The sequence below is a fragment of the Stegostoma tigrinum genome, chromosome 16, assembly GCF_030684315.1.
Source record: "Stegostoma tigrinum isolate sSteTig4 chromosome 16, sSteTig4.hap1, whole genome shotgun sequence".
Taxonomy (NCBI): Eukaryota; Metazoa; Chordata; class Chondrichthyes; order Orectolobiformes; family Stegostomatidae; genus Stegostoma; species Stegostoma tigrinum.
In genome coordinates, this window is record NC_081369.1 from 55,672,942 (window position 1) to 55,686,796 (window position 13,855).

Consider the following 13,855-nt stretch of genomic DNA (forward strand, 5'->3'; position numbering starts at 1 on the left):
TATAATCCAATAATCACTTAAAATATATAACTTTTGTACAGAACATATTTTGTGCCTGGACAGTATTGAGATACAAATCTAGATTTAAATACATCTCCTGTCAATGTGCAAGCCTGTGACAATTTAAAGCACTTCATGACATATGCTTAATATAAACTGAAACAGGTGCCTAAATGCCAGTGGTTAGTCTATTGAGAGGAAAGTCTAGAACAGGCAAAAATATTCCACTGCCAAGACCAAGCTTGCTGAAAAACAACACTGGCCTGGCAGTGGCATTACCATTTCTAACTAAAGATAAACAAACTATTTAAAGTGATACGAGAGCATTCAAATGTTGCCACAGATGATTATTATTGAACATCTACTGTGAACGTGGAACATTTAATTTTAAAAGTCTGAAACATAAACCTTCAGAAAAAAATGTTGCCACAGATTTCAAAAATGGACATAAAAATTCATGTTTACGATTGGAAGATTTTATTGTTTTCCTCTTTTCCGTCTTTCTCTTTCCAGTTGGCAGATCCAAATCTCTATTTCGTACTGATTTCATGAGTTTTATTCAGTCACAGGACATGGGCATCGCTGGCAAGGACAGAATTGATTGTCTATTCCAATTTGTATTTGAGAAGATGATGGTTGAGCTACTTGCATGAATCACTCCTGCACAGGGTGATACAGGCGCACTAGCAATTGTATCAGTGATAATGGGAACTGCAGATGCTGGAGAATCCAAGATAATAAAATGTGAGGCTGGATGAACACAGCAGGCCAAGCAGCATCTCAGGAGCACAAAAGCTGACGTTTCGGGCCTAGACCCTTCATCAGAGAGGGGGATGGGGAGAGGGTTCTGGAATAAATAGGGATGGAGGGGGAGGCGGACCGAAGATGGAGAGAAAAGAAGATAGGTGGAGAGGAGAGTATAGGTGGGGAGGTAGGGAGGGGATAGGTCAGTCCAGGGAAGACGGACAGGTCAAGGAGGTGGGATGAGGTTAGTAGGTAGGAGATGGAGGGGCGGCTTGGGGTGGGAGGAAGGGATGGGTGAGAGGAAGAACAGGTTAGGGAGGCAGAGACAGGTTGGACTGGTTTTGGGATGCAGTGGATGGAGGGGAAGAGCTGGGCTGGTTGTGTGGTGCAGTGGGGGGAGGGGAGAAACTGGGCTGGTTTTGGGATGCGGTGGGGGAAGGGGAGATTTTGAAGCTGGTGAAGTCCACATTGATGCCATTGGGCTGCAGGGTTCCCAAGCGGAATATGAGTTGCTGTTCCTGCAACCTTCGGGTGGCATCATTGTGGCACTGCAGGAGGCCCATGATGTACATGTCATCTAAAGAATGGGAGGGGGAGTGGAAATGGTTTGCGACTGGGAGGTGCAGTTGTTTATTGTGAACCGAGTGGAGGTGTTCTGCAAAACGGTCCCCAAGCCTCCGCTTGGTTTTCCAATTTAGAGGAAGCCACACCGGGTGCAATGGATGCAATATACCACATTGGCAGATGTGCAGGTGAACATCTGTTTAATATGGAAAGTCATCTTGGGGCCTGGGATAGGGGTGAGGGAGGAGGTGTGGGGGCAAGTGTAGCATTTCCTGCGGTTGCAGGGGAAGGTGCCGGGTGTGGTGGGGTTGGAGGGCAGTGTGGAGCGAACAAGGGAGTCACGGAGAGAGTGGTCTCTCCGGAAAGCAGACAAGCGTGGGGATGGAAACCAAAACATTTTTCCATTCCCACCCTTGTCTGCTTTCAGGAGAGACCACTCTCTCCGTGACTCCCACACCTCCTCCCTCACCCCTAGCCCAGGCCCCAACATGACTTTCCATATTAAGCAGAGGTTCACCTGCACATCTGCCAAGGTGGTATACTGCATCCATTGCACCCGGTGTGGCTTCCTCTACATTGGGGAAACCAAGCGGAGGCTTGGGGACCGCTTTGCAGAACACCTCCGCTCGGTTCGCAATAAACAACTGCACCTCCCAGTCGCAAACCATTTCCACTCCCCCTCCCATTCTTTAGATGACATGTCCATCATGGGCTTCCTGCAGTGCCACAATGATGCCACCCAAAGGTTGCAGGAACAGCAACTCATATTCCGCTTGGGAACCCTGCAGCCCAATGGTATCAATGTGGACTTCACCAGCTTCAAAATCTCCCCTTCCCCCACCGCATCCCAAAACCAGCCCAGTTTCTCCCCTCCCCCCACTGCACCACACAACCAGCCCAGCTCTTCCCCTCCACCCACTGCATCCCAAAACCAGTCCAGCCTGTCTCTGCCTCCCTAACCTGTTCTTCCTCTCACCTGTCCCTTCCTCCCACCTCAAGCTGCACCTCCATTTCCTACCTACCAACCTCATCCCGCCTCCTTGACCCGTCAGTCTTCCCTGGACTGACCTATCCCCTCCCTACCTCCCCACCTATACTCTCCTCTCCACCTATCTTCTTCTCTCTCCATCTTCGGTCCGCCTCCCCCTCCCTCCCTATTTATTCTGTTAGGTAGGGAGTTCCAGTATCTTGACCCAGCAGTATTGAAGGAACAATGATATATTACTTAGTCATAATGACTTTGAATTAGAGCAGACAATGGCAGTGTCTTGACTCTTCTGCTGTCTTTGTTCTTGTAGTTGGTGGATGGTGTGGATTTTGAGGTGATGTCAAAGAAGTCTTTGTGAATCACTTCTGTGTATCTTGCGAGATGCTATACATTGCTGCCACTGTGATGGAGGGAGTGAACATTTAAGATGTTGGATGGGTCATCAACCAACCGGGCTGCTTTGCCTTGGATGGTGGTGAGCATCCTGAAAGTTATTGGAACTCCACTAACCTTGCAAATGGAGACCATCCCATAACACACTTGACTTGTGTTTTGGTGATGGTGGATAGGTTTCAGGAAATTATGAGTTGGATTGATCATCACTTAATTTGTTGCAACAGACCTTGAGGAAATGTACTTACATGGTTGACTCAGCCATGATTCAGGCTCATGGTAAGTATCAAGATTTTAATGGTGATGAATTTACTCATCAAACACAATGATGATCATTGGGGATAGTAAGAACTGTCGATGCTGGAGTCAGAGATAACACAGTGTGGAGCTGAAGGAACACAGCAGGCCAGGCCAACCTGAAACATCAACTTTCCTGCTTCTCTGATGCTGCCTGACCTGTTGTATTCCTCCAGCTCCACACTAAGTTATCAATGGGGATCATGTTGTCTAATGCCATTGGAATATTTTCCCTTTCAATCTCTGGATGGCATATCACATACACAAATAAAATAATATTAAATAACATCAATAAAATTATTAATTTAAAAAATAATTTCAAATGTTGTATCTATTTGAACTGGTCTCTCTGCTATCTGCAGATTATTATAGTTAGAGCAGTTAACTAATTTCTTTGATCCACGCCTCCTTTGTTCACATCAAAGTCTGACTTTAAAATGGGAAGTGGTTCTATACCTTACGGGCTATAGGTAATTCAGTACCAAAAAGAAGTCAGACAGGATCCGTGAGTAACACATTAAGAACTACTTTACTGCAAACAAAACTTACTCAATGAAAGATGTTAAGGTTATTCATAAAATTCAGGGTAGTGTCATAGGTCCAACCAGCTTCAACTGCTTTATCAATATTCCTCCATCCATCATAAGGTCAGAAGTGGGTATTTTCATAGATGATTATACAATGTTCAACACCATTCTTGACACTTGAAGCAGTCTGGTGTATGTCTGCTGCACAAACTTTGACTTCACAAATTCTGATTGTCTAAAACTTTCACTTTTCTTCTAGAATATGTTTTTCACACACTGGGGATGGTAGAAAAATGGAACATGCTGCCTGAGAGGCTAATGGAAGTAGGTCTTCTTTTCAAATTTAAGAAACATCTAGATGAATACTTAAAATGCCAGGACATAGCCGGCTGTGGACCTATTTCAGGTAATTGGGGTTAGTGTATTTTGGTGTTGTTTGGTAAGCATAGACATTGTGGCTGAAGGGCACATTTCTATGCTATATGACTTTATGACACTAAGGTCAAGGGGTTGAGGAGTGTAGAAAAAAAACAAATAGCTTTGACCTGATCAACCCCACACCCGGATTGATATGACATTCTGCACGTTCTTTCGCAAAATAAACAATTTGGTATTTCTTATCTCTGTCCTAATGATTTAGCATATTGAGGTGCTAAGGTGATGTTTTCACATTACTGCATCAATCCCATTCTTTACTAACAGAGGCAACCTATCTCCTTTCCCTTCTTCCTATGCTTTCAAACGGTCAAACATTGTTGAATATTCAGCTTCCAGCCATCACATCTTTTTAATGATTATATTATACAAATTATTTCTATTTGCACTGTCAGTCCATATACCTTCTGATGAATGTTGTGAGCATTCACTTTTTAATCTGTTTTCAACCCTATTCCCTACTTTACTACTCTTACGTTTTTACACTTTGTCCTTTCATGTTATCAGTGACCACCTACCGTGTCTTTTCTCCTTACCTTTGTGACTTTTTTTCCAACCAATTCTGCACTGCAGGATTTACTTTAGTTCCTCTTCTACAGTCCTGGTTGTTCAGTTCACCGGGACACTGAGTCATAGAGATGTACAGCTCAGAAACAGATCCTTTGGTCCAACTCGCCCATGCCGACCAGACATCCTAAATTAATGGAGTCCCATTTGATAGCATCTAGCCCATATCTAGTGCCAGATTGGCTCATTTGAAACCCACCCCAGAGGATATAATAAAGTATTTAATCTTGTTTATAGATTAGGGCCAAATAATGCCTGTGGACTTTATATGTTGAATTTGTGAGTGTCAGAAATGTCTGAATAATCTTTTCCATTTGAGAACATTTTGGAGAAATAAAAATCAACATATTGTATCCAATTATCTGTTCCAGACACTTGTACTAATGGTGGTTAACTGGATCCAGGATTTTGTTCAATCATTGACAGTGTGTTAGCTTGCAGAACTCGCTGGTGCACTCAGGTGCAGGGTACATACTCACATTGACTGTCACCCATGTTTCGAGCCAGGTATTAGAAGCCTGACAACATTGTACCTGATATGTATCAGTACTGTCAGAAGTGGAGGGTGAAGCAAAAATCAAGGGTATAAACAAACTGAATCACCATGGGAGGTATCTTCTCAGCTCTTGAGAGATATGGTCCATAGTGAGAAACCTTGTGTTAATGTCCAGTGAGGCCCTTCCCAATGTTGAGATATAAAACTCCCAAGTGTTGGATGGTGAGACAAGATGTTTGTTAATGAGAGTTGACAGGCCTAGCTGCATGCATTGTCACTCATTATCTCCCCTTTCTACCAAATCTCACCTCATTAATATACAATTCCACTTTCTCCCACCCACTGGATAGAACCAACATGAGAGTTGGGGCAGTGACTTGGAGACTTCCAGCTCACTACTTTCTCGTCTGGTCCTCCATCTTGGACACCCAGCACCAACAATTTGCATACTTGCTCCATGGCAATTGCCGTGTACATATATAACACTAACTGGCATCAGTATCTGACATGTGCCAGCCTCACTGCATCATCATGGCATGCTGCAGATCCACTTGTAGTATGCGTTCACACTGCATTGGAATATTACTTTGAAATGTTGCTGCAAGAATGTTATAATTTAATATAAAAGGTGGGGAAATAAATTAATGCCTGAGATAACACATTGTTGGCTTGCCAGAAGGAAGGCACATAAAGGCTGGGAGTGGATGGGGTGCTTGATCATCAGGTTGACCCTATGCCTTGATGTACTAAACATGCTCTGACTTGCCTACGCTGTTCTCATGACTCTTAAAAGTGAGCTACAGATAGAAAATACTTGAGACCACGCCCAGACTGTGTGGAGTCAGTGTTTATTGACAATCCCAACAAGTGGACTTCATGCCTGGTGGATGGGAGGCCCTTATATGGAGATAATAACACCAATCAGGCATTTGCAGGGTACGGACTGAAATCATTTGCAGTCATAATGTTGTCCATGTGAAATTCACGCAGCCCCCAATTATGTTGGGTGAACATGATGGTGACAAGCAATCTTGACTGTGCCACTGGTCATGGCAGAATGAAGGTAATCATTACTGTGAAACAGAAGCAATCACAAATGACCTTAAAAGTAACCCCTACGAACCAGAAAGTGCTAAGATAGTACACAGCCTCGTAGGTTGTCAAAGGCCATGGAATTGATTCTTATTCAACTTGAACTGTAAGTATATATAAATATGATCTTGTATAAGTAAGAAGTGACTTTGGCCTGTTTGCTAGATAGTGTCAAACTCCAATTTTTGATTGTTTCTTCATCTGCTACTGGATAAAACCGAACTGCTTTATATTAAATTACTTTCATGAATATTTTGAAATAAAACAAACTTGTCATGTGAGTATGGGTTATCTTTTGACACTGTCTCTACCCTTGAGTGAAGAAATCCAAGTTCCAGTCTGACCTAGTCCAAAGGTGTGTAATAACATCTCTAACAGTTTGATTACAAAAGTATATATTATGTTTTTAAAAATTGCACAAGGATCCCTCCATGTCTCTCCTGGTTCATGTAGGACTGGGAGCACAAAGTTTCAGTACTTATGCAATAATTGTAATCTCCTTCTGTCTCTGTGTCCAAACTGGTGCTGCATTAATCAGCTTAAAGTTCAACGTCAAAGTATCATGTAGAGGTGTTCCAAGGCCCTCCTTATCAGTGTGCTCCCTGTACCTCTGAATAGAGAGTTAGAGAATACGCTCATTAGTGAGTGATGAGTATGCTGAGCACTCAGTTTTCAAAGGCCTTGTTCTGTCCTTCATATTCCCCGAGTAGGTTCATTGCAAGTGTGAATGATGGATCCATCCACAGCACATTATCATCACTGCTGCTGTGAAGCTGCAGGGAAATGGAGCAAGAATAGATGCTCCAGCGACTCAGGATGAGTAGAAACCTCCAACAGACTCCAATGTGCTTCCATTGTAACAATGTCACAGCTGAAGGTTCCCTTGGGATTTGCAGGAGATATATGAGGCTTAAATTCTATAGCAAACTCTGCTATTAACTCCAGAGGAGTGAGGCACAGCGTTGACGCAGGGGCACTGCAATTTCTCTGAATACTGTTACTGAACTTGGAGTGAGTGATCAGCCTATTCCATTGGCTGTCAAATTGGCGGCTGTGTTGAAGTTTTAAGTGATTGGCTCCTTCCATTGGGGACCTATGTGGGATCTGTGAATTGTCCACGCTCAACTGTATTAAGGCTGTTACCAATGCCGTTTGTTCCAGATCATACAATTTCATCTCACTTCCTCATGATCAGGTTAATGTTGCAGCCCAGGCAATGGACATTGTGAGCATAGTTGGCTTTCCCCTTTCTCTGTGCAGGGTGCGAAGGACTGTACACACGTCACATTGATAGGACCATATCAAAACACAGCTGTGTTCATCAATAGTGGACGGTTCCTTTTTATCAATGTCATCAGTGATCATTTGTTCACTTCTTAGAAGTTGGCCCCCCATACCCTGAAGGCTGCCATCCTGAGAACTCTTGTGCTCTTATTATTTTTGAGGGGCCAGGTGCCTTCCATGGATTGTTTCTGGAGGACAGGGGCCACCGTCTGTAAGCACGGCTGATGAATCCATTATGCAACCTCCATGGAACTCAATGAAAGTGACACTTCGATTTTGGGTAAGCTTCAGCCCCATGAGTTCTTGTCTATTTGTTGCATCACTGTTATTCTGTTTACTCAGCAAGAACGTTCACTTGCAATAAGTAGGTTCATTTATTTTTCTTTCAATAAGCAGGTCATTAAACGATCTAAACAATTTAATGAGATATATTGTGACTCCCTTGACATCCAAAAACAGTACCGCAGGCTGCTCCTAGCAGCAACAGTCAATTTGACACTCTCCAAAAACCTGTAGGCTGCAGTCTAAGTGTCATTTTATTTTAGCTTTTAGTTCTTTACCAACTCAGCCATTGCTAATACATTAGATACTTGTTCAAACTAATTCCATTTCTGCATTGCTGCGCTTAAAATTTCCCTTTTATTTTCCTTCAAATTCATATTTGCTAAAGGCCCTACATGCTATTGTGTTCCAGCATCAAGCCCACACACAAACTAAATTCCTTTGAAATAAGTAAACTACTTGCACTGTGGAAAATTAGGACTTCATTTGTTGGGGTGTATAGTAACTCAGTGGTTAGCACTACTACCTCACAGTGCTAGGGTACTGGGTTTGATTCTACTGTCAGGTAACTGTATGTGTGGAGTTTCCACATTCTCCCCGTGTCTGTGTGGGCTTCCACTGGGTGCTCTGGTTTCTTTTCATAGCCCAAGATGTACAGGTCAGGTGGACTGGTCATGCTCTGTTACCATAGTGTGTGGGTTAGCCACAAGGAATGCACGAATAGTGTAAGGGGTGAGCCTGGTTGTGATGCTCTTCAGAGAGTCAGTGGGCTAAATGGCCTCTTTCATACTACAGGGATTCTCTGTATTGTGTTCTTATGTTTTTAGTTACCACACTTGTCCAATACTACTTAAAACTGCACAAATTGTTCTAATATGTTTTATTTTGAAATTTAAAGCTAAATGTTATGCTTTAAATTTTAAGCAAATACTAGAAGGGACAGCCACTCAAAGCCCACCTGATTTCTTTTGTGGATTAGAACTACTCCCCAGATTCAAGAAGGAATAAAGAAACATTTCAGAGATAGTAGGAACTGCAGATGCTACAGAATCTGAGATAACAAGGTGCAGAGCTGGATGAATACATCAGGCCAAGCAGAATCAGAGGAGCAAGAAAGCCGATGTTTCAGGCCTGGAAGAAGGGTCGAGGCCTAAAATGCCAGCCTTCCTGCTCCTCTGATCCTGCTTGGCCTGCTGTGTTCATCCTGCTCTACACCTTGCTATCAAAGAAGCATTTCAGACAGAATTAATCAATTTCCTTTCCTGAAACCAATCAAAAGATTGAATGGGTATTCAAAAGCAAATATACTGACCAACTCACACCCACAAATTTGTTAACCCATAACACAAGATACGTAATCTATATACAAAACATCAGTAATTTGGAAAATTCAACTTATTTAACTTAGATATTATTTAAAAGTCAAATGGTGAAGCAGCTACATTTTTGACTCCTTTCCAAAATGAGCAGAAGTTGTTTACAGGTAGTTTCACCTTAAGCCAGCAAACCAACAGTTTGGCGATCAGAAATTCAGGACCACAGATTGTCCAATAGCCAAAATAATTCGCAACAATATCTTGTCAACATCAGAACTTAACAGAAAGAGGCATTCCTTCCCAGAACGAGTTTCAACTTCCAAATTCATCTGAGAACTGATCTCCTGGACATTAATCTGTCTGACCCCTAAGAACCTGTGCGAATACTTCACTTTATCCTTGGTTTGACTTCCAGGCATCAAAGTTTTCCAAGAAACAACAGACTCACCGTATTGAAGGTCAGAGATTGTAAATTCAAGATTGTGATAATTGATAATCTTTAAAAGAACATCACTTCATTTGCATCTAATATTTGTGTGTGAGAGACAGTGTGAGAGATGAATATATGAGATTTTATATTTAATTTGGGGTAAGTAGGTGAGAATAAATATAGTCAACATTATTAAACACACAAAGGTTTGCTGCTGAATTTATCAGATTGGAATACACATTTCAAATGTAAGAAAATACTCTTCACTTTCATAAAAGATGCTCTGATCATGGGCACTAAGGTTACACGAGCATTCTATGCATGAAAGACACCATTCCTGAAGGTTCTGATTCTTACTAGTAGTAACCCTTGGTTGTCATCCTCCTGTGGCCCACATCTATGTCTGACTATAGACAGTGAGCATTAGGTTTGGCGCTAACATGCTCAAGACAAACCTTACACAATGTTCAAGTCTCATGCAAATATATTCATGCAGTCATGAACTTTCTAGCCAGAATTGCTGGTTGAATTTTCACCCCTTCTCTTCCCAATGCAATGAAGCTAGTTTTAGCAATCTTGTTCCAGTTGAAATCAGCCAACTCTTGCCTTCTTCGGCACAATAGGCTTCTCAATAGTGGCAGATGAGGGAAAGGAATGCCAAAACCTTTTCATCTGCTTTTTAAAGAGATGCTACATTCATGAATCAAACTTATGCAAAAACATTGGTGGTTATTGTCAAAGACCAAAGTGTTCACTTGTCCCGTCCAACATTTCCCTCTCAAAGAACATCATCAAAATCTGATTAATTGTTGCTGTTTACAGGATCTTGCAATGAGCAAATTAACTGTATCTGCGTAGCAATACTGACTACATTTCAATGGCAATTCACAGAAAGAGAATTGTTTTAGGTGCCTTGCAGATGTATTCAGTTGCTTTGTGACTGTAACTGGTTTCTATGAACACTGAGCACTCACAAAAAATTAACACCATTTTCTCGAAATGAAACGAAAATTCATCTTTCACTTAATACCTACCTTAACAGACATGTGGAATGAGTTGCTAAACAATGATTAGAAATGGGGGGACATAGTAGGATCTGCCAATGCTGGAGAATGTGAGATAACAAGGTGGAGAGCTGCACGAACACAGCAGGCCAAGCTACATCAGAGGAGCAGGAAAGTTGACGTTTCAGGTAGAGATTCTTCTTCAGAAATGAGGGAGAGGAAAGGGATTCTGAAATAAATAGGGAGAGAGGGGGAGGCGGATGGAAGATGGATAAAGGAGAAGATAGGTGGAGAGGTGACAGACAAGTCAAAGAGGTGGGGTTGGAGCCAGTAAAGGTGTTGTAAGTGGGGAGTGGGGAGGGGGGGGAATAGGTTGGCCCACAGAGGGCGGGCAGGTCAAGGAGGCGGAATGAGGTTAGTTGGTAGGAGATGGGGTTGGGGCGTGAGGTGGGAGGAATGGTTCAGGAGGCAGGGATGAGCTGGGCTAGCTTTGGGATGCGGTTGGCGGAGGGGAGACTTTGAAGTTTGTGAAGTCCACATTGATATCTGTATTGATACACATGGTGTATCCAAGGTTATACATCTTATTGAAAAGTTAGGTAGATGGGCAGAGAGTGTGGGGTGGCCTTATTAGTAAGAAATGAAATTAAATCAATCGTAAGAAACAAAGTAGGGTTAGATGGTGTAGAATCTGTGTGGGTTGAGTTGAAGAACAGCAGAGGTTTAAAAACTCATATTTGGAATTATGTACAGGCCTCCAAACAGTAGCTAGGAGTTGAGGTGCAAGATACATCAGGAGGTAGAAAAGGTGTGTAAGAAAGGCAAAGTTACAGTGAACATAGGGGATTCCAGCATGCAGATAGACTGGGAAAATCAGATTGGTAGTGGCTTACAAGCAAAGAAATTTATGGAATTTCTACGGGATGGGTTTTAGAGTAGCTTGTGGTGGATCTCACTCGTGAACAGGGAGTTCTGGATTTAGAGTTGTGCGATGAGGCAGACTCGATAAGGGAGCTTAAGGTGAAGGAACCCTCAGGAGGTGATGATCATAATATGATTGAATTTAGTCTGCAGTTTGAGAGGGAGAAGACAGAATCAGAGTTAATGATATTACAGCTGAATAACTCTATAGAAGCATGAGGGAGGAGCTGGGCAGAATTAACTGGGAGAGGACCCTAGTGGGAGAGACATTGGAACAGCAATGGCAGGAGTTTCTGATTATAATTCACGAGACACAGCAAAAATTCATCCCTAGGAAAAGGAAGCATGCTACAGGGATGATGAGGAAACCGTGGCTGACTAGCAAAAGAAAAATCATGTAATGTGGTGAAGGGCAGTGGGAAACTTGATGATTGGGAAGAACACAAAGGCCAACAGAGGGCAACCAAAAAGGAAGTAAAGAGGGGGGAAGATTAAATATGAGGACAAGCTGGCCAATAATATAAGGGAGGACTGTAAGGTTTCTTTGGATATAGAAGAGAAAAGGAGAGGCAAAAATGGATGTTGGACCACTGGAAAATGATGCTGGAGAAATAGTAGTGGGAAACAAGGAAATGGCTGAGGAACTGAATAATAACTTTGTGCCAGTCTTTACAGTGGAAGACATGAGTAATATCCTAAAAAATTGACAGAGTCAGGAGACAGAGCAGAGTATGGTGGCCATTGCCAAGGAGAAAGTACTAGAAAAACTGAATGGCCAGGTGGATAAATACCAAGATTCAGATGGACTATACCCCAGAGTTTTTTTAAGGAGGTAGCTGAAGAGATAGTGGAGGCATTAGTGGTGATCTTACAGGAATCGCTACAGCCAGGGAGTGTCCTAGAGAGCTGGAAAATTGCTAATGTGGCAGCCCAGTTTAAAAAGGAAGTAAGGCAAAAGACTGAAAATTATAATTTGATTAACCCAACCTTGGTTGTGGGTAAGATTTTCGAGTCCATTGTGAAGGATGAGATTTCTGAATATTTGGAAGTGTACAGTAAAGTAGGATAGCACAGTTTCATCAAGGGGAGGTTATTTCTGACAAACATGCTAGCATTCTTTGAGGAAATAATGAGCAGATTAGACCAAGGAGAGTCAATGGATGTTATCTACCTAGACTTCCAGAAGGCCTTTGACGGGGTGCTGCACAGGAGGCTGCTGGGTAAGGTAAGGACCCACGGTGTTAGAGGCAATGTATTCGCATGGACAGAAGATTGGCTGCCTGGCAGGAAGTAGAGAGTGGGGATAAAAGGGTCCTTCTCAAGATGGCAGCCGGTGACAATCGGTGTTCCACAAGGGTCAGTGTTGTGACCACAACTTTTTACTCAATATATTAATGATCAAGATGAAGGAACTGAGGGCATTCTGACTAAGTTTGCAGATGATGCAAAGATAGGTGGAGGGACAGGTAGTATTGAGGAGGTGGTGAGGCCACAGTAGGATTTGGACAGGTTAGGAGAGGGCAAAGAAGTGGCAGATGGAGTACAATGTGGGAAGGTGTGAGGTTGCACACTTTGGTAAGAAGAAGAGAGGTATGGACTATTTTCTAAATGGGGAGAAAATTCAGAAGTCTGAAGTGCAAAGAGACTTGTGAGTTCTAGTCCAGGATTCTCCCAAGTAAACTTTAGGTTGAGTCAGTAGTTAGGAAGACAAATGCAACTTTGGCATTTATTTTGAGAGGGCTTGAATATAAAATCAAGGATGTACTTCTGAGAATGTATAAAGCTATGGTCAGGCCATATTTCGAGTATTGTGTGCAGTTTTGGGCCCTGTATCTCAGGAAAGATGTGTTGGCCCTGGAGCGGGTTCAGAGGAGGTTCATGAGAATGGTCCCAGGGATGAAAAGCTTAACAGATGAGGAATGTTTGAGGACTCTGGGTCTATACTCATTGGAGTTTAGAAGGATGAGGAGGGATCTAATTGAAATTTACAGAATACTGAATGGCCTGGACAGGGTGGATGTTGGGAAGGTGGTTCCATTGGTAGGCAAGACTAGGACCCAAGAGCACAGGCTTAGAAGGTGGTGATGTTCATATATATCTGATGGCCTTGTCCTTCTAGCTGGAAGTGGTTGTGAGTTTGGAGGGTGCTGTCTGAGAATTTTTGGTGAATTTCTGCAGTGCATCTAGCAGATAGTACACACTGAGCTTTGGTGGTGGAGGGTGTGAATGCTTGTGGATGTAGTGCCAATCAAGCAGGCTGCTTGGTTCTGTATGGTGTTGAGCTTCTTGAGTGTTGTTGTGGATGCCCACATCCATGCAAGTGGGGAATGTTCCATCACAATCCTGACTTGGGCCTTTTAGATGGTGGACAGGGTTTGAGGAGTCAGGAGGTGAGTTACCTACTGCAGTATTCCTAGCTTCGGGCCTGCTTTTGTAGCTATTGTATTAATGTGGTGAGTCCAGTTGAGTCTCTGGTCAATGGTAACCCCCAGGATGTTAATGGTGGGGGATTCAG